A 19,012-nucleotide genomic window follows, 5' to 3' on the forward strand; every position below is an offset into this window, starting at 1 on the left:
AAAGGGAATGAGCTGATGAGTATGACCATGTTCTTTTCAGGAGACACAGTGAGGTACACTTAAGCAGATGTGATTGGTGCTCCCAAACCAACTCGTTTGACTGCCAACACCAACTACTCTCTTCCTGAGGTGATCTCTGGCCATTGTAGCCCACATGGACCACATGGAGCAGACTAGGGAGTTAATGTATCCCTAGAAGCAGTCCTCAACCAGTGACTGAAAACCCCAGCTTCCTCATCCTGGGATAGGAGCAGGCACAACAACTCTGAAGCATGTTGCATAGTGTCCCCCTGGCAGAATCAAACCTCAGCTGTACACAGCAGTGACCTACTTAGTATCACACTCTTTCATAGTTTTCTCTTTTTTTCCTAACTCACCTCCCTACTCCCTGCTGCTGTCTCCTGGAAGCACTTCCCACATAAACTATTTACACTCAAATCCTTATCTTAGAGTCTGTTACTGGGTACTTAGCCAACCTAAGATAGCCAAGTAGAAATACCCAGCAGGTAGTCTAATATCCAAGTCTGGGAGTTGTGTCAGCAGGACAAACTGTATCTGCAAGTTGTTGTGCATTCATATTTGCTATGTGGAAAAGAGTGGTTAGAGTGAGTTTAAATAAAAATTTTAAAGTGAGGCAGAAGCTGCTAAGACAAGAGAGAATTTGAGCAAGAAATATTTCCGCAGAGGCCCAAAAAATCAGCAAAAGAAGATGATAGCAAGAACGCCCCTTATAATAAACAAGGAATATAGGAGACAGAAAAAAAAGCTACAATGAAACCTGTTTTACTTCTAGCACACTTATGTCTTATCAGGATATACACAGAGAACACAAACGTCCTATAAAAGAAAAAGAAGCATGTCCCTTTGGCAGTCCATCAGTTGCACTCAGCATCTTCAGGAGAGAATAGCGAGGGCATCTGATTTCCTATCCAGTATTGCCCCCTCCTAGAACTCACAGATGCAAGTTGATAACTCCTTTTTTATAACTTAAGACTGCAGCTGTCAGGAAAGAGAGGGAGACAGGCTCAACCACTCTCAGTGGCCAGAAATCAGGTAATGTGATTATTTCACCTCCTTCCACTAGGTATTTCAGCAAATCATGAATGTATAATGACAGCTACATTTACTTCTAATTCTGGACATGAGTATTACTAGTTTTTCAGTATTGCTAACTGTCAGACATACTATAAATTGTCCCCTTGACCCACCTGATATTCAAAATATCCTACTGGCATTTAATCTCTTGTGTGATGCTCTCCCCTTGAGTGCAGGCAGGACCTGTGACTTGCTTCTAACCAACTGAGTATGATGAAGTTGATAGAATATATGTAATTACATTACATAAGATTCTAATGTCTTTCTTGCAAGCAAAGTTTCACCCTTATGGCCTCTGAGGGAGCAAGTGGGTATGTTGGGAAGAAAGAGTGGCCTCCAGCTAACAACCAGCAAGAAATGGAGGCCCTCAACCTAACGTGCCACAAGGAACTGAATTCTACCAACGACCACATGAGCTTGGAAGCAGATCCTTCCCCAACTGAGTTTCAGGTGAGACTGCAGCTCCATTTAACATTATGGTTTCAGCCTCATGAAGCCAAGGACTAGAAGAGCCAGCTATGGTACACTCAAACTCCGGATGTACAGAAACTTATAAGTGTGTGTTGGTTTAAACTGCTAAAGGTGAGATGATAAATGTGTGTTGTTTTAAGCTACTAAGTGTGTGCTAATATAGTTACATAGCAATAGCTAAATAATATGCTAACTATAATCTTGTATTGACTTACTGGCTTTTAGTCCTAAGAATTTTGCTATTTATACTGAATACTTTTAAACCAATAAACCATGTGGTTTGCAAATTATTGGATTTGTCATTGCCTTTTTGAAATACAGGCTACCAAATCAGCCAAAAAGGTTTCCACCAACACACAATTCCTTGGGTGAGTGATAAGAGAGACCCTGGTAATAGCCAGATATGAGGAATAACTTGACAAGTCTTACTGTGCCCCTGTAGGTCAGAATCAACCTCCAAACAGCAGGAAATATTTGGTGCTGTGAGCTCCATTTCCCTCACACTTGAGCTTCAGGAGAAATTTGAGAAAGCCAAGTGTGAGTAATGACTAGCTAAAGAGCCATGATTTGCAAATGTTCAACATTATTAATCAACAGGGAAATGCAAATTAAAACCACAATGAGATACCACCATACTCCTGCAAGAATGGCCATAATTCACATATACACCATGGAATACTATGCAGCCATAAAAAAGAATGAGTTCATGTCCTTTGCAGGGACATGGATGAAGCTGGAAACCATCATTCTCAGCAAAGTATCACAAGGACAGAAAAACAAACACCACATGTTCTCACTCATAAGCAGGAGTTGAACAATGAGAACACATGGACACAGGGAGGTGAACATCACACACCAGGGCCTGTTGGGGGTCGGAGGACTGGGGGAGGGATAGTGTTAGGAGAAATACCTAATGTATAGTGGGTGCAGCGCACCAGCATGGCACATGTATACATATGTAACTAACCTGCACAATGTGCACATGTACCCTAAAACTTAAAGTATGATTTAAAAAAATAAAATAAAATAAAATAAAATAAATTTAAAAAAGAAAAAAAAAAAAAAAAAGAAATACCTAATGTAAATGATGAGTTGATGGGTGCAGCAAACCAACATGGTACATGTATACCCATGTAACAAACCTGCACGTTGTGGACATGTACCCTAGAACTTAAAGTATAATGATTTTTTTTTAAAAAAGAATGGCCATAATTAAAAAGTCAAAAAGCAATAGATATTGGCATGGATACGGTGAAAAGGGAACACTTTTATACTGCTGGTGGGAGTGTAAATTAGTTCAACCACTATGGAAAACAGCATGGAGATTCCTTAAAGAACTAAAAGTAGAACTATCATTTAATCCAGCAATCACACTACTGGCTATCCACCCAAAGGAAAAGAAGACATTATATGAAAAAGACACATGCACACTCATGTTTAACGCAGCACAGTTCATAGTTGCAAAGATATGGAACCGACCTAAATGCCCATCAACCAACGAATAGATAAAGAAAATATGGTATATATACACCATGGAATACTACTCAGTCATAAAAAAGAAGGAAATAATGTCTTTTGCAACAACTTGAAGAGAGCTGGAGGCCACTATCTTAAGTAACTCAGAAATAGAAAACAAAATATTGTATGTTCTCACTTATAAGTGGGAGCTAAGTTATGAGGACGCAAAGGCATAAGAACAATATAATGGACTTTAGGGACTCAGGGATGAGAAGGTTGGGAGGGGGTGAGGGATAAAAGACTATGTATTGGTTATACTGTACACTGCTCAGGTAACGGGTGGACTAAAATCTCAGAAGTAACTGCTAAAGAACATATCCAAGTGATACGGTTTGGCTGTGACCCCACCCGAATCTCATCTTGAATTCCAATGTGTTGTGGGAGGGACTTGATGGGAGGTAATTGAATCATGGAGCCAGGTCTTTCCCGTGCTGTTCTTGTGATAGTGAATAAGTTTCATGAGATCTGATGGTTATAAAAAGGGGAGTTCCCCTGCACAAGTGCTCCTCTCTTTGCCTGCCACCATCCATGTAAGATGTGACTTGCTCCTCCTTGCTTTCCACCATGATTGTGAGGCTTCCCCAGCCACATGGAACTGTATGTAAGTCCAATTAAACCTCTTTCTTTTGTATATTGCTAGTCTCGGGTATGTCTTTTTCAGCAGCATGAAAACAGACTAATACACCATGTAACCAAAAACCACCTGCACCGCACCCCAAAAACTATTGAAATTTAAAAAAAAAATTAAGAGCTATGATTTGAAACAAAAAGGGCATGAGATTTAAAAAAAAAGAATTATGTTCTTGAAAAATTATTGAGACTACAGAGCACTGACCAAGACCCAGGAGAATTCAGGACTCCAGTCTGCATATAAACCTATCTGATAAAGGGTAGTCATTAAACAATTGGCAAGAGCAACAACATTGTGCTAACTGGCATAATACCCTTGACAATGAAAGAAGGGAGTTATAAAATTTATTATGGAATGACTTTACTGGAATCCGTTGTAACCACACACAGAGCCGAGAGGAGCATATGAAACAGGTCTTACTCTATAGTCAAGTCATATCATCTAACACATAACAGTTGATGTGCCTTGGGGTAGGCAGTAGTTGGTGTCTCAGGAGTGACTTCTTTCCTTCCATAAATTCATTCTGCCCAACTCCTTTACAATCGTGGGTTCTTTAACATTGGCTCATGAGACATCCTCTCGCAGTCACCTGTCTCACGGCTGGCAAGTCCTGTGAGAACTCTCCTCTCACAGGACCCCACAGTCCCTTTAGCTTTTCTATGTGCCCCTCCAGCGACCCCCCTTTTTTTGTTTCAGCCTCCAACGTGATTGTCAGTTATTCAGGTCCATATGCGTCCTCTATGGATGAGGAGCAAGGAATCAGGGTGTCGGGAAAGTGTGAGAAAGAGTTAGAAGAGGGTCTCTCTTTCATTATATCTCTGAGAGGTTGAGATCTCTCACAGCTAGAGGTAGTCTCCTTGCAGAGATGTTATTCCTCTGCCCAAACAGGATGCACTTCTCTTACCCTGGGCTTCCCCTCTGTGAGCCACGTATCATGCCATGGAGACCACTGGAGGTTGGTGGAAGCAAAAGGCCATCCTCTACCTAACCTAACTCTTGAAGCTTGTCCAAAGGATACATTCTACTTCTTCCCCACCACAGACACAGAATACTGGGGATTCTTACTGTGTAGCATGCAGCATCCAGCCACTTGCAGAGTGTCCACTCAGTTTGTGCTCACCTTATTTCATGGATTGGCCAAAGAGATAAAGGATTTCCTGTGAGTGTTCCCGTATGGAAATACCACTTCTTTTTCATTTCAGATCTCCATCATCCCACACTCAACTCAGAGGAAATCAGACCTTATTCTCCCTTTCCTCAACTTTCATCCAAGAAGTACCCTTCTCCTCATGTTCAGCCTACCACCCACTCCTAGATAGGGGACAAGAAGGAAGAGGCAGATCCTTGTCGGTCTCCTCTAGAGTACAACCAATGGAGCATCTCATGGTCAGTGAGATGAGTTCCTTTCCCTCCAGTTTCTTGATGGATTGAAGGTCATTGCTCTAAGGTCCTGTTATGGACTAAATTTTGACCCCCTAAAAGTCATATGTTGAAGCCCTAACCTCTGATGTGACTATATTTGGACACAGGATCTTTAAAAAGGTAATAAATTAAATGAGGTCATAAGGGTGGGCCCCAAACCTAATAGGACTGCTGTCCTTACACAAAGAAGAAACACCAGGGGTGAGCATGCACAGAGAAAAGGCTATGTGAGGACACAGCAAGAATATGGCCATCTGCAAGCCAAGCAGAGAGACCTCAGGAGAGAGCTAACCAGCCAACATCTTAATCTTGGACTTCTAGCCTCCAGAATGGTGAAAAAATAAATTTGTGTTGTTTAAGCCATTTAGACTGTTGGTATTTTGTTATAGCAGCCCTGGCAAACAAACAGAGGTCCAGTTGAATTTTACAAACTGGCAAGGATCCTGACTGGTCTACTAGCTGACAGGAGATCTCTCCAGATGTCAGGGATCTTAGGCCCACCTGGAACCCCCAGGTTTCAAAACAAGACCCAATCTCTACCCAGAAGCTTCTGGCATTACCCCTAGATGATGTGTAAGTATTTTTTCTATTGCAAAAGTTGTGTGCTGGGCTGTCAGATAGCTAACTTATACGGTTTGGAATTTACCTCTCAGCTCAGTAGCATAAGGGAGGTCTTTGTTTTCTCCCCCAAAATGAACGTCAAAGATCCTACCAGAACCTTCAGCAAAGCATAATGAATCCAGACACTTGGTTCCTAATAGCAGCAGATATATGCCCTGGGAGACCCATATTTGGACTTCATTGTCTTTTCTACTCCAGATGTAAATTTTCTAGGTTATTATTAAAGTAAGGTTGTGGATTCTCTTGAGAGTGATATAAAATAATCATAGATATTTTAATCCCTCTGAATTTAAGTATTTCCCATTGAAACAGAGCCCCTTTTTCTCTCTCACTTGCTTATAATGACTCAAAAGGGAACCAGTGAACTGAAATTTTTCTTAACCAAATCTACCAAGTGTAAGCTTTCTTGTCCTACAGGGAAAAGCCTGCACATACTAAAGTTATCTAGGTTATCTTGTAAAGTTTTAGCTGTCCAGTTCCCAGAACAAGAATTCAAAGCTTTCTAACTCTAAAGTTTTCTTATTCTGAATAATTTCTAAATGGGCTTCTTTTGTAAGCAATAGTTTGTACTGAATCAATTGCTTACAAGGATCACATTTTGACTGACATTTCCTGCCTTTGGGCTAATGAATTACATCATAATTCAATTTGAATGCCTCAAAGTCATCAGCCAGCACCCTCAGCATTGTGGGGCAGTACTTCTAAGGCAACAGTAGTTACTGTCTGAGAGCTGAATTTTTTCTGCAGAATGCACCATCAATAAATGATTTTTATTTGCCTTCCCTAAAGCAAGGCTTTTGTGACGTTGAATTTGTAAGTTGTATTTTCCATCTCACAAAAGATTTCACAAGGAAGTAGAGTTTGAGGATTGCTTCTCCGCTCTTGTGCATCCCACAAATCCTCACCCACATCCTGACTCCTCAACAGGTCACCGTGTTAAGAGTTGGTAGGAAGAAACCCTTTCCTTTAGGATTTTTCCTCTTCTCTATACCCCATGGCCACCTAGTGTAATCAAGCCCCTTTACTTTCTTCCCTCTGGGCTCTTCTTAGGTTTTCCTTACCATTCAATTCAACTTGTTTCCAAGTGAAGGGAAGAGGATGGGGAATGAGGCTTCCCAAGGATATGTCCAGTATCTTTATGATACTGAGACCTTTCCAAGTGCTATCATTTGAATGTGTCCCCCAAAGTTTGTGTGTTAGAAACTTAATCTCCAATGCAACAGTGTTGGGAGGTGGGGCCTAATGAGAGGTGATTAAGTCACGAGGGCTCTGTCATCATGTATGGATTAATGTCATTATTGTGGGAGTGAATTAATTATCTCAAGAGTGGGCTTGTTATAAAAGCAAGTTCAGCTCTCTCTCTCTCTCACTCGCTCTCACCTTCCACCATGAGATCACACAGCAAGAAGGCTCTTGCCAGATGCTGACACCTTGACTTCCTAGCCTCCAGAAACATGAGCCAAACACATTTCTCTTTGTTATAAATTGCTTGGTCTGTGGTATTCTCTCATAGCAGCATCAAACTGACCTACACACTGAGCACCTAGATCAGACTCCTCCTAGAATACCTCCTGAGTAGCATCATGCTACAATTCTCCACCTCTTTCTCCACTGTGAGTCAGTACCAAATGCTGTCTCTCTTCCTTATTCTACCCATGACTCTGGATGGAGAAATAAGATTAAAACACACACACACGTGCGTGCGCACACAACTTACTGGAATTTATAGAGCAGTTACTTCATGCCAGACACTGTGATAAGTGCTTCAGAAACATTGCATCAATTAATCCTCACAAACAACTGTTACTCCCATTTTATAGGCAAGGATATTGAGACACAGTGACCACACAAATAGCAAGTGTCAAGCCAAGGTTTGAATCCCAGTTTGAGGTCACCACTGTGCTCTGTGAACAGGACTTATGATGGCCAAGTACTAATATTACAATTGGAATTTATACTCTCTGGAGTTACGATTCAGGGAGAGATGATTTGGAAGTATAAAGTCAGATATTTTCATATTAAATCTAGGTCAAATGTTCTCAACCAGAGGCTATTTGCATCCCTCTCCCACCAACCTGACCAGGAGACATTTGGCAATGCCCAGAGACATGTTTGGTTGTCACAACTGGGGACTGCTACTGGCACCTAGTGGGTACAGGCTAGGGGTGCCGTGAAAAATTCCATAATGCACAAAATGCACCACCACCCCCCCCCAAAGAACTGCCTACTCCAAAATGTCCACAGTGCTGTGATCCAGACACCAGCTCTAGGGGTTTGGTTTAGTTGGCATATTTTCCTCTCCCCTACCCATTCTTCTCTTTGGATTTTAATTCTCTGTGTCCATTTTAACAGTCTAGTTTTAGGTTAATCTTTTACTATGACTTTCCAAGGTCCTTTTAGGAAGCAAGGGGAGTGTGACTGAAGGAAAAACTGACATTCAAAGAATCTCCTGAGAAATAGCACCCTGCTTGGAACAAAATACTCTGTGAACACTATTTTGGGAACAGTGACCAAACAAGCCAGTCGTCTGCCACTTACACATCCAATCCCACTTACTACCACTGCTTCCTGGAATCCTGTCCCAAGAAAGGGGCTAGGGGTGAGGAGAGTGGTTACCCTGGAACATACCATTTCTATGAGAAATCTTAAAAGAAAAAAAAAAAATGAAGACAACAAACCTGTAACTTGATGCCAGCCTGAAATCCTCTTCACTAATCATAAGTCAGAGAAAGTGAAATTATTTCCATCACACTCATACAGCATGTTCTCTGGGGTTTGCAGGAACAGAAGAGACAATGTGGAGAAAATGCATCGTCTGTGGTTCTGAAATCAAAGCCTAATTAGTCAGAAGACAAATCCCATGGGCTTCAGTAATAAAACCTATGTTTCAACCATGCCTATGTTGGGTAAGTCCTAAAAGTCAAAGAATGATAAGGCAACTTTAGAGGAGAACATCTTTGTTTACATTACAGGACTCACATGTAAACTTTGAAAGCATGCAATCAAGTGAATAAAATATTTTAATTGGCCTTTAAAATATTATTATAAGAGAAAGACCAACTTGTTTAAAGTATTGCCTGGCTGGTCTCTGGTTTTGGCAGCTCATTATACTGTCTTAATGCCGTAAGATTTATTAATGGTCACATGCATTTCTCTGAAAAGCATTCCACATTTTATCTAATTCTGGGTAAAGGTTATTTATACCTTAGAATGCTCTTAATTGCTTCACATTAAAGAAAAATATGGAATAAGTTATAAGTATTGCCTCATTTAATGTATTTTCAAATTATAGTGTTTTGGCAAGTTTTGCTCATTCACTTCTTTAAGCTTGGGATATCTTTTATCCCTTTTGCATTCTCTCAAAATTTTCCTTATCACTCAAAAGCTAATTCAGATACCAATTCCTCCATTAATCTGTTCCTGACTCCCACATCAGCATTAACCAAATGTGCTTCTCTGCTCCCAACCATATTGCTTCTATATTCACTAGGCATATGTAACAATCATTTTGCTCTACATTATATTTGTCTCTGTCTTTCTTCTTTAATTAAAGTAATTAAAGTACCTTCAGTGGGAAAGACAGCGTGTTATTCATTTTGCATCTGAGGAAACTGATAGGGTGTCTGGAATTAGCATCCAATAACTATTGATTAAATTACATGTAATCATATGAGTTTTATCAAATAAAAATTGCTTCAAGTTTGTTCTTTTGGTTTGTTTGAAGTAGTTTGCTCATTTTAATAATTACATGAGACCCAAGCCTCAATCTCTTAGAACAGGTAGCTCTAGTGCCTCTCCCGCTCTAGACTTAATTTTGTTTCCATTGGTGCCAGGATATGAACAAAACATTTTCTGATGCGTATATAGTCTCAGATTGGGACCACACCAAATACCACAGTCCAAGTAGGTGAATAAGGCACTGAATATTTGGCCTGATTTGGCTGATTGCAGGCAAGCTAGCTAATAATTAATTAAAGCAGGATCTTCTGTATTTACTTCATTTCAAAACTCCCTGACACTCTCTCACTCGGCAACTCTCATTATCAACTAATGACATTTAAACACCTAATACATACTAGGCATCTTTAACAACTAGAAATACAGAGCTCAGTAAAGACACAGAACTGACTTCATATGAACAAATGTAGAAACATATTAATAGAAGATTCTCTCTTTTAATATCTAAAAGATTGAAAAGATTGTTTAACAGAAAATATTGACCTAGAATGTGACTTGAGCAGGCAAGTAGTTTGTTTCCAAGAGAAACAGGTACTCTCCTAGTAATTGCATTTTAAATATACACGATGTGCCACTGAGATCCCATAAATAATGCAGACCAAGGTCCCTAGCCATGCATGGAGAGAGACTTGCAAAGATTAATTCAAAGACAAGGATCATCTCTGGGAAAATCCCAGCTGCAATGCTCTGCTGGTATTCTGCATCAGATTCTCCATGGTTTCTACCTGAAAGCCAGAACCTCACCAATCTAGTTTGATTTTGTTTTCTTATGGCCTGATACTTGATGTCCTGTAGCAGGAAAACTGCTCCCAAGCTGCAATCTGTGGCTTGAATTCTGCTTGCAAATATCAAGAATGGTACAAGTCTTTCTGAAGCTGTGAGTTTATTTTCACAAAGGAGGAAATAAGCCACAATTTAAGAATAGATCCCAAGTTTTCCTTATCATTTGCAATTCTTACACCTGCAACACTGGCTGGAAACCCAAAGACATTGGTTTTGGTTCTGTTTAGGCTTTTCACAAGTTCTATGAGCTTCGGCAAACTACTTAACTTCTCAAACCCAGTTATCTTATCTTCAAAATAAAAGAGATTGACAAGGTTATCTCTAAGATACACTCCAAATCTGGAGGCCTATGACTACTTGGTTTTTAAGTTCAGATGTCTCAGGTTTCTCCTGGAACATATTATCAGGATATCTGGAGAATCAAGCATACCTACTAAAAACTGTTAACAATATTAAGACATGCCCATAAAAGCCCGGTGTGGTGGCTTCCACCTGTAATCCCAGCATTCTGGGGGCTAAGGTGGGAGGATCACTGAGGCCAGGAGTTCAAGACCAGGCTGGGCAACATGGTGAGACACTGTCTCCACAAAAAGTTTAAAAATTAGCCAGGTGTGGTGGCACATGCCTACAGTCCCAGTTACTCAAGAGGCTAAGGCAGGTGGATCACTTGAGCCCAGGAGTTCGAGGTTACAATGAGCTATGATCATGCCACTGTACTCCAGCCTGGGTGACAAAGCAAAACCCTGCTTCTAAAAAGAAAGAAAAAAGAAATGCCCATATACAGAACTATTCAGACTTCCCTTGAAATATTGTAAATTAAATTAGCAAATTAAATTTCTTATTCCTTCTCTCTAGTGATATGATTATCTCATAAAAACCTTACCAAGGTCACTAAGAGTAGAAATATTTTCCTATTTCAAATCTATTTTTGAATACATAAGTATTATTTCTTTTGAATCTACATTATGTATTCCTGAGTAGTATGTAGCAATTAAAAGATGAGCATCTTTGTAATATTTATTTAATTTTGAAAAGATTATCTCCTCAACTTATCTTCAAGATGCATCTAAATTTAGATCCATCTTGTTTTTAATAATTTCATGAGGAAAACCTGGCAGAAAAGAACCCTATAAGTGGAAACTAATACATTCCAGAAAGAAAGGACTTTCCTTCAAAATGGAAAAATTTACAGTATAAGGAAGGAGGCCCCTCAGGCAAAACACATCTCAAATTCCTTTTATTCGGTTTTCATTTAATATTTTGCATACTTGAAGAAATGAAAGTAACATTAGAGATAATCTTATGCCACCCTCTTATTTTGGAGGTTAGGAAAATCAAAGCCATGATTTATGGCTGGAGCAAATGGGTGACTGATATTGGCATTTACTGAAATTGAAAGCTCTAGAGATGATCATTTACTGAAATTGAGAGCTCTAGAAATGATATATAGGTGAGGAGGCAGACAGAGTGAAGGAAGAGGAGAAATGATGAGTCAAGAGTTTGAATTTGTTGAGACTGAGATGCCTGCAGAACATTCAGGAAAACAAAGTCCAGAAAAGAAATGGATATACAGGTCTTGAGCTGAGGAGAATTTAAAATGTGTGTGTGTGTGTGTGTGTACATAAAATATTGAAATATACACACATGTGTAAAAGTATCACTATGTAAATCGTAAGCTTTAGCCATAGCCATGAATGATGGATTGATAGAAAGAATGTAAAGGAGACAAAGGGAGAACTATCCAAGTGTCAGAAGAAAAACCCAGAATGAGGCTCCATGGAAGTCAAAAAATAATGCTTTTTTTCCCCCAACAATGTCAAATTCTTCTGAGAAGTTCAACAAGAAAGACAGCAAAAGGTACCTGAATTTAAGGACCTAAAAGGTCATTGTTGACAATAACATGAGTTGTTTCAGTGGACTGATGGGTACTGAAGCCAGATTATAAAAGATTAAATAAATGGTGAGTGAGAGAGAAGAAAATGGAGACTAAGTGTACACAACCCTTTCAAGTTGTTATTTAAGAGAAAATAAATTAGAGAGCAAAGTGAAGTAAATGGAGGATTTTATTAAGATGGGTGTGACTGTTAAAATGCCATTGGAAAGGATTCAGTAGAGTGGTGGAAATTGGAGAGGTGAGGGTAAAAAAAAAGAGGGAAGACAAAATATGCAATGGCCTTTAACAGAAATTGGCAGAAAAGGATCCTGCAGAGGAGTTATAGGTTTTAACCCCTTAAGTTCTTAAGGGGAATGGGTCCCTTTTTAATTCAAGGAATGGGGAGAAAAGCCTAGCAAAGACAGGCAGCGTCAAGAAGAATTTGTAGACTTCTGGGAGTTTCAATGGCGATGCCTCAAGCCTGGGAACAGGGTAAGCAGCCCTAATTAGGATTTCTTCTCAAAACTTGAAGCATGAAGAAAACATGAAAGAATCTCTTGTGCCTTCTATAGGCAACCCAGCTGAAGTCAAGACATCTTTTAACATTAAGAGTGGATGCCACAGAGCCAGTGGCTTATCTGCCTGATGAATCAGTTGCACCAGCCCAGAATGAGGTGCAATTCAAAAAATTCTTGCCCCACTAGTAGGCTGCTGTGTATAATCCTATTCTGAGAGAGGCCCACACAAGTGTGGTGAGAGTAGGAGAAGGGCTGTGGACTGTGGTTGTATTAGTCATGGGTCTCTAGAGGAACAGGACTAATAGCATAGATGTATATATGAAGGGGAGTTTATTAAGAAGTATTGACTCACACAATCACAAGGTGAAGTCCCACAATGGGCCGCCTGCAAGCTGAGGAGAAGGAAGCCAGTCTGAGTCCCAAAACCTCAAAAGTAGGGAAGCCGACAGTGCAGCCTTCAGTCTGTGGCTAAAGGCCTGAGAGTCCCTGGCAAACCACTGGTGTAAGTCCAAGAGTCCAAAAGCTGAAGAACTTGGAGTCCAATGTTCAAGGGCAGGAAGCATCCAGCACAGGAGAAGGATGAAGGCTGGAAGACTCAGGCAATCTAGTCCTTCCACGTTCTTCTGCCTGCTTTTATCCTAGCTGCTCTGGCAGCTGATTAGATGGTACCCTCCCAGATTGAGGGTGGGCCTGCCTCTCCCAGTCCACTGACTCAAAAGTTAATCTCCTTTGGCAACACCCTCACAGACACACCCAGAACAATACTTTATTCATTCTTCAATCCAATCAAGTTGACACTCAATATTAACCATCACAGTGGTTATTCTATGTATTATTGAACATGTTTTTCACTAAAATGTGTTCATTCAGTTTTCCTTAAGCATTAAGTAATCCATTAGAATGTTTTTGATGCAAGTCACAGACTATCCAATTTGAAGTAGTTCAAACACTAAGAAGGCTTATGATATGGCAATGAAGCAGCAAAGCAGTATCATCAAGAACCCTTGTGCCTTCTCTATTTCAGTTTTGTCATCTTTAGAATGTCATGTGACCTCTTTACAGTCCAAACATGGTATTAGCAGCATCAGCCAACAACTGCAGACACAAAAATACCCAGCAAAGAGAAGGTGAATTTCTTCCTGTATCTCAATCACTATTAGCAAGGAAGTTTCCAGAAGCTCCCCCAATTGACTTCTCCTCAGGTCTTATTGGCTAGATGTAGTCACATGCCCATCCCTAAATCAATGTCTACAGAGGAAATGAGTCCACCATGATTGCCTTAGCCCAAACATAATTCACTCTCTGGGGTCAAGAGAGGTTGTCACTTACCCTGAACTCATGACTAGGTGACACCAGGATGAAATCAAGTCTCTGCCCTCAAGGAAAAGGGGAAGAAATGGCTTAGGATAGACCAGCAACTGTCACAGCAGAATTAAAGAACACATTTGGCAAGAGGAGGAGATCTGGTCACAAATGAAGGACCTTTGTTTTTAGAGTAAAAAGCATTCTTGTCCTCCAAAAGATGAAAGATAAGGTCATCAAACAGTGTTTGATTTCAGAGATATCTTCAAAGCCTAGCTAGTGAATTCATTTATTTATTAAACAAAGTTAATGGGATATTTGTATCTATGAGACATCAATAAAGTTCTAAAGAAAATTTCCTAAATTTAAATAACATATTTACTTATAAGCAAGTCTTCCAAAATCCCATGAGAACCTTTACTTTAAAAAATAAATGTTTACCCTTGAAAACATTCTCAGTAGTACAAAAGAATTGTCATAAATTTTTTGGTGTTACATTTTTAATTGACAAATATACATATTTATGGTGGACAACACGGTGTTGTGAAATTTGTATACAATGAGAAATGGCTCAGCTTTTATATAACCACACTCACCTCCTTACCCTACCCATCTGCACACTCCCAGCAACTATTAGGCTATCCTCCAATTCTAAAATTTTGTCAAAATGTTATGTAAGTGGGATCATACAGTATTTAACCTTTAGGGGTTGGCTTTTTTCTATCAGCCTAATTCCCTGGAGATTCATCCAAGTTGTCGAATGTATTAGTCTTCCATTTCTTTTTATTGCTGGGTAGTATTCCATGGTATGGATGTGTCATGGTTTAACTATTCGTTTGTTGAAGGCAAACCAAGCTTTTATACACATTCATCGACATGTTTTTATATGAACATGTTTCAATATATCTGCAACCAATGTCCAAAAGTGCAACTGCTGGGTCCTATGGCAATTGCAGGTTAGTTTTATAAGTAAGAGACTACGAAACTTCTTCAGAGTGGTTGTCCCATTTTATATTCCCACCAGCTATGTAGAAGTGGTCAAGGTTCTCTGCATCCTTGCCGGCATTAGGTTTCATTACCATATTTTAGCCATCCAGATAGGTATGTGCTAGTATCTCACTGCAGTTTCTAGTTTCATTTTCCCAGTGACTAACAATGAATATCTTTTCATGTGCTTTTTGCCATCTTATATCTTCTTCATTGAAGTGTTTATTCATGCCTTTTGCCCTTTACTAATTAAATTTTTTACCTGACTTTTTTCTTCATATATTGGGGGTTTAGTTGATTTTTTATATATGCTAGAAACAGGCCTTTGCTGGATATGTGGTTTGCAAATATTTTCTCCCAGTCTATATATTATCTTTCCATCCTTTTCACATGGGCTTTCACAGAGCTAGAGTTTTTAATTTTTATGAGATCCAACTTAATCGATTTTTCCTCTTATGCATCATGTTTTGGTATCCAGATCAACCCAAAAGGAAGCCATAGGACAAGGAGACTTGAAGCTAGACATTAAAATTAGCCTCCTTAACTCCTTAAAAAACTAAACATAGAACTACATATGATCCAGCAATCCCACTTCTGGATAGATGTTCAAAGGAACGGAAATCAGTATGTTAAAGAGATAGCTTCCACTCCCACATTCATTGCAACATTATTTACAATAGCCAAGAGGTGGAAGTAAACTAAGTGTTCATCAATGGATGGATGGATGGATAAAGAAAATGTGGTATATATACACAATGGAATACTATTCAGCCTTTAAAAATAAGGAAATTCTGTCATTTGTGAGAACACAGATGAATGTGGAGGATATCATGAGGAGTGAAATAAGCCAGGAATAGAAAGAGTAATACTGTATTATCTCACTTACATGAGGGATTTTAAAAAGTCAAATTGTTAGAAATAGAGAGTAGAATGATGGTTGCCAGAGGTTGGGAGGAGGGTGTTGGAGAGGTGTTGATCAAAGGGTATAAAGCTTCAGTTAGGCAGAAGGAATAAGGCTTTTAGATCTATTGAGCAGCAGGGTGAGTATAGTTAATAACAAGGTATTGCATATTTCAAAGTTGCTAAGAGTACATTTCAAACATCTTACCACAAACATATAATGGGTAAGTGAGATCTTCAGTCTCCTTGGGTCACTTTCTCCTGCCATGTTTCCCAGAAACTTTCTCTCTAGATCTTTTCTGTCATCTCTCTTCTTCCAGTTCTCAACTTCTCAAGCACCAAAGGACAATTCCAAGGTGTCTATTTCTTTACAAGATGGAGGAATTTAACGCCAAATACTCACCTGAGACTTAGCTCCTGGCCTCCTCTTTCAGTATGCAAAAAGAGTTTATTGTAAGAATTTTCTTGTTTTAAAAAAAAAAGCCATCTACACCTGAGATTAATGCTGCTGTTTCCTGAGCATTTCTTCTGTTGCTACATTATTTTTTATTAGACATATAACTCCCTCTGCCAACCCATCATCTGTGTCACTTTAAACAAAAAAAACCCCACAAACTGAAACCTCCCATAGCAGGAAGAGTCTCATTGACCAACAAAGACTGGATTCCCATTGCAAACACTATAACTCAGGTCCATGAGCTATGAGCTTATGAGTAGCTAATGAGACTTCACTGGGTTCTGCTTGGGTGACTTTAGAAGACTGACCTAGATAATTTTTTTTTTTTTTTTTTTGAAATGGAGTCTCACTCTGTCTCCCAGGCTGGAGTGCATTGGCACAATCTCAGCTCACTGCAACCTCTGCCTCCCAGGTTCAAGTGATTCTCCTGCCTCAGCCTTCCAAGTAGCTGTGACTACAGGCGCGAGCCACCATGCCCAGCTAATTTTTGGTATTTTTAGTAGAGACGGGGTTTCACCGTGTTAGCCAGGATGGTCTCCATCTGCTGACCTCATGATCTGCCCACCTTGGCGTCCCAAAGTGCTGGGATTACAGGCGTGAGCCACCGCGCCCAGCCAGACAACTTTTAAAGTTCATTCTAACCTTGAGATTCAAAGGGACCACCATAATAGTGAACTAAAGCTTTGCTCACTAAAGTAATCAGACCCAATGTCTATGAAATAAAGTTATTCAAATCCAAGTCCCAACTCCCTAGACGTCATGGGAGACTTAAGAATTCCTTTAAGCAGCCATTACAGTTCTTCCGCACTTGTATTTTATTTCAACCCCCTCTCCTGGTGGCCTCTATCTTCCCCTGCTGCTCTGGCTCTTGACCACCACCCCTCCTTGGTGACTATGATGTCACTGCTCAGGGACATCACTCGTTTATCACCATAGCTCCCAGATAGGCTACACTTATCCTGCAGTCAAGACTTTTCATTGAGACAGGAAGAGTTCTCTCATCATCTTTATAGATCTTAAGAGTGTCCCAAAAGCATTTTCCTTTCTCTCTCTGGTTCCTAAATAACTTCTACAAATATGGCTTTATTATCCTCATTTTTCAGGTTTTTTTCAAAGCCTCTATCTCAAGTTGCTTAGAGTACATGCACCCAGGGCCAGGACAGCAGATATGAAAGAGGCAACTCATAAAATCAAATGTAAAAGCACTCTTTTATTATTTGACTTCTTCCTGCAGGTGAATTACCTATCAATTCAAAGTACTCCCTGAAAATTAGGAGATAGCTTTGTATGCTTCTGTTCTATATCAACTTTAGAGGCTTTCAACCTGTTCATCCATCTCTATCATTCTTATTACTTCTCCCAGAAGGATCATTGAGTAATTGGGCAAATGAGACATATAGCTACCCATGACGCCATGCCAGAGTTCCCAATGCATGTTCCTGTGTTCAGAGCTCCCCAAGATCACCCTCAGGCTCAATAATCTTGAAGGATTCACAGAACTTCAGAAAACTGTGATACTCACAGTTACAGTAATACTACAGTGACAGGAATCAGATTAAAATCAGCAATGGTAAAAGGTACATAGAGCAAATTTTAAGAGAAACCAGATACAAGTTTCCAGTTGTCCTCTCACAGTGAATTTGTGTGAACAGCTTAATTCTCCCAGCAGCAATGTGGAACAACATGCACAGAGTAGTACCAACCAGGGAAGCTCACCTAAGCCTTTAGGCCAGAGTTTATATTGGGAGTCATTTATATGGGCATAGTTATCCACCCACATGGCTGATCTTCAGTCTCCAGTCCCTCTAGTGGTCACATTGATACTGTCTGGCCCAATGTCAGACATAATGGAATTATTTGCATAGATTTTCTGGCTCCAAGGCTTCTAGGTAAACAGACACTGTTATCAGGGAGGATATTCTAAGGGCTTAGAGGTTACCTCCAGAGTAAGGGTCAACCTTTCTTTGGATTGTGCAGGATGTGAACAATCTGCTGAGCTGATCCTTTACTATACAGTTTCATTGGGGCCACCTATAATTCTTAATTTAAAAAACTATTTCATTCAAGATGCAGAAATTGCTTAATCATCAACATAAGCATGAATCACATTCTAGCCATTCTCCCCTTTAACTTTTCAAAACTGAATAGTCTTAATCTTTGCAGTGTGTTCCCAAGTGACAGTGACTTTATTCCTTTGGTCATTTTCCTTCTTTATTTTAATTATTTTAGTTGACACATACAGAACAGAACTGCATCCAGCAGTCAAGGTTCACCTAATACTATAATATACACATAATATTAGGAAAATATATTGTGCCCAAAATGTTTCTGTTTATATCTCAACATTTATAGGCACTCTAGGCAAAAGGAATGGACCTATATCTTCAGGGAACAATCAAGGCTTAGGTTCCTCTCCTAGCTAAATGCAATAAATCCAGTACATTCAATATACACATAGAGTTCAGAAACGTTATCTATAAATGCATTACTTTGTGCCTTCACTAACCCACAAATTATACCTATTCAATTATACCTATTCAAAAGGAAAAACTTCTTCATGTCATAAAAGGAGACACGAATAATCAAAAAACCTTAAGTAATAACTATAACATATGTAATAGGGAAAAGTTTTAATATCCTTGATATATAAAGAACCCATGAAAAGAAAACTGTTAAATGTTTAAATTTTTAAGTGG

General features: G+C 39.5%; 1 protein-coding gene across 6 annotated transcripts in view; it reads right to left on the reverse strand.

Moving 5' to 3' along the window:
* Nucleotides 1-19,012, reverse strand: part of N6AMT1 (N-6 adenine-specific DNA methyltransferase 1) — a 302,573-nt gene that overhangs the window by 181,835 nt on the left and 101,726 nt on the right. For 2 of the 6 annotated variants that reach the window (XR_010111106.1, XR_610889.4), the window contains exon 9: nucleotides 8,437-8,581. The exons of the other annotated variants lie outside the window; for them this stretch is intronic. The gene's annotated coding sequence lies outside the window, so the exon portion shown is untranslated. The remainder of the gene's footprint in view (nucleotides 1-8,436; nucleotides 8,582-19,012) is intronic. 6 annotated transcript variants of the gene reach the window in all.

The sequence above is a fragment of the Pan paniscus genome, chromosome 22 (assembly GCF_029289425.2).
Source record: "Pan paniscus chromosome 22, NHGRI_mPanPan1-v2.0_pri, whole genome shotgun sequence".
NCBI lineage: Eukaryota > Metazoa > Chordata > Mammalia > Primates > Hominidae > Pan > Pan paniscus.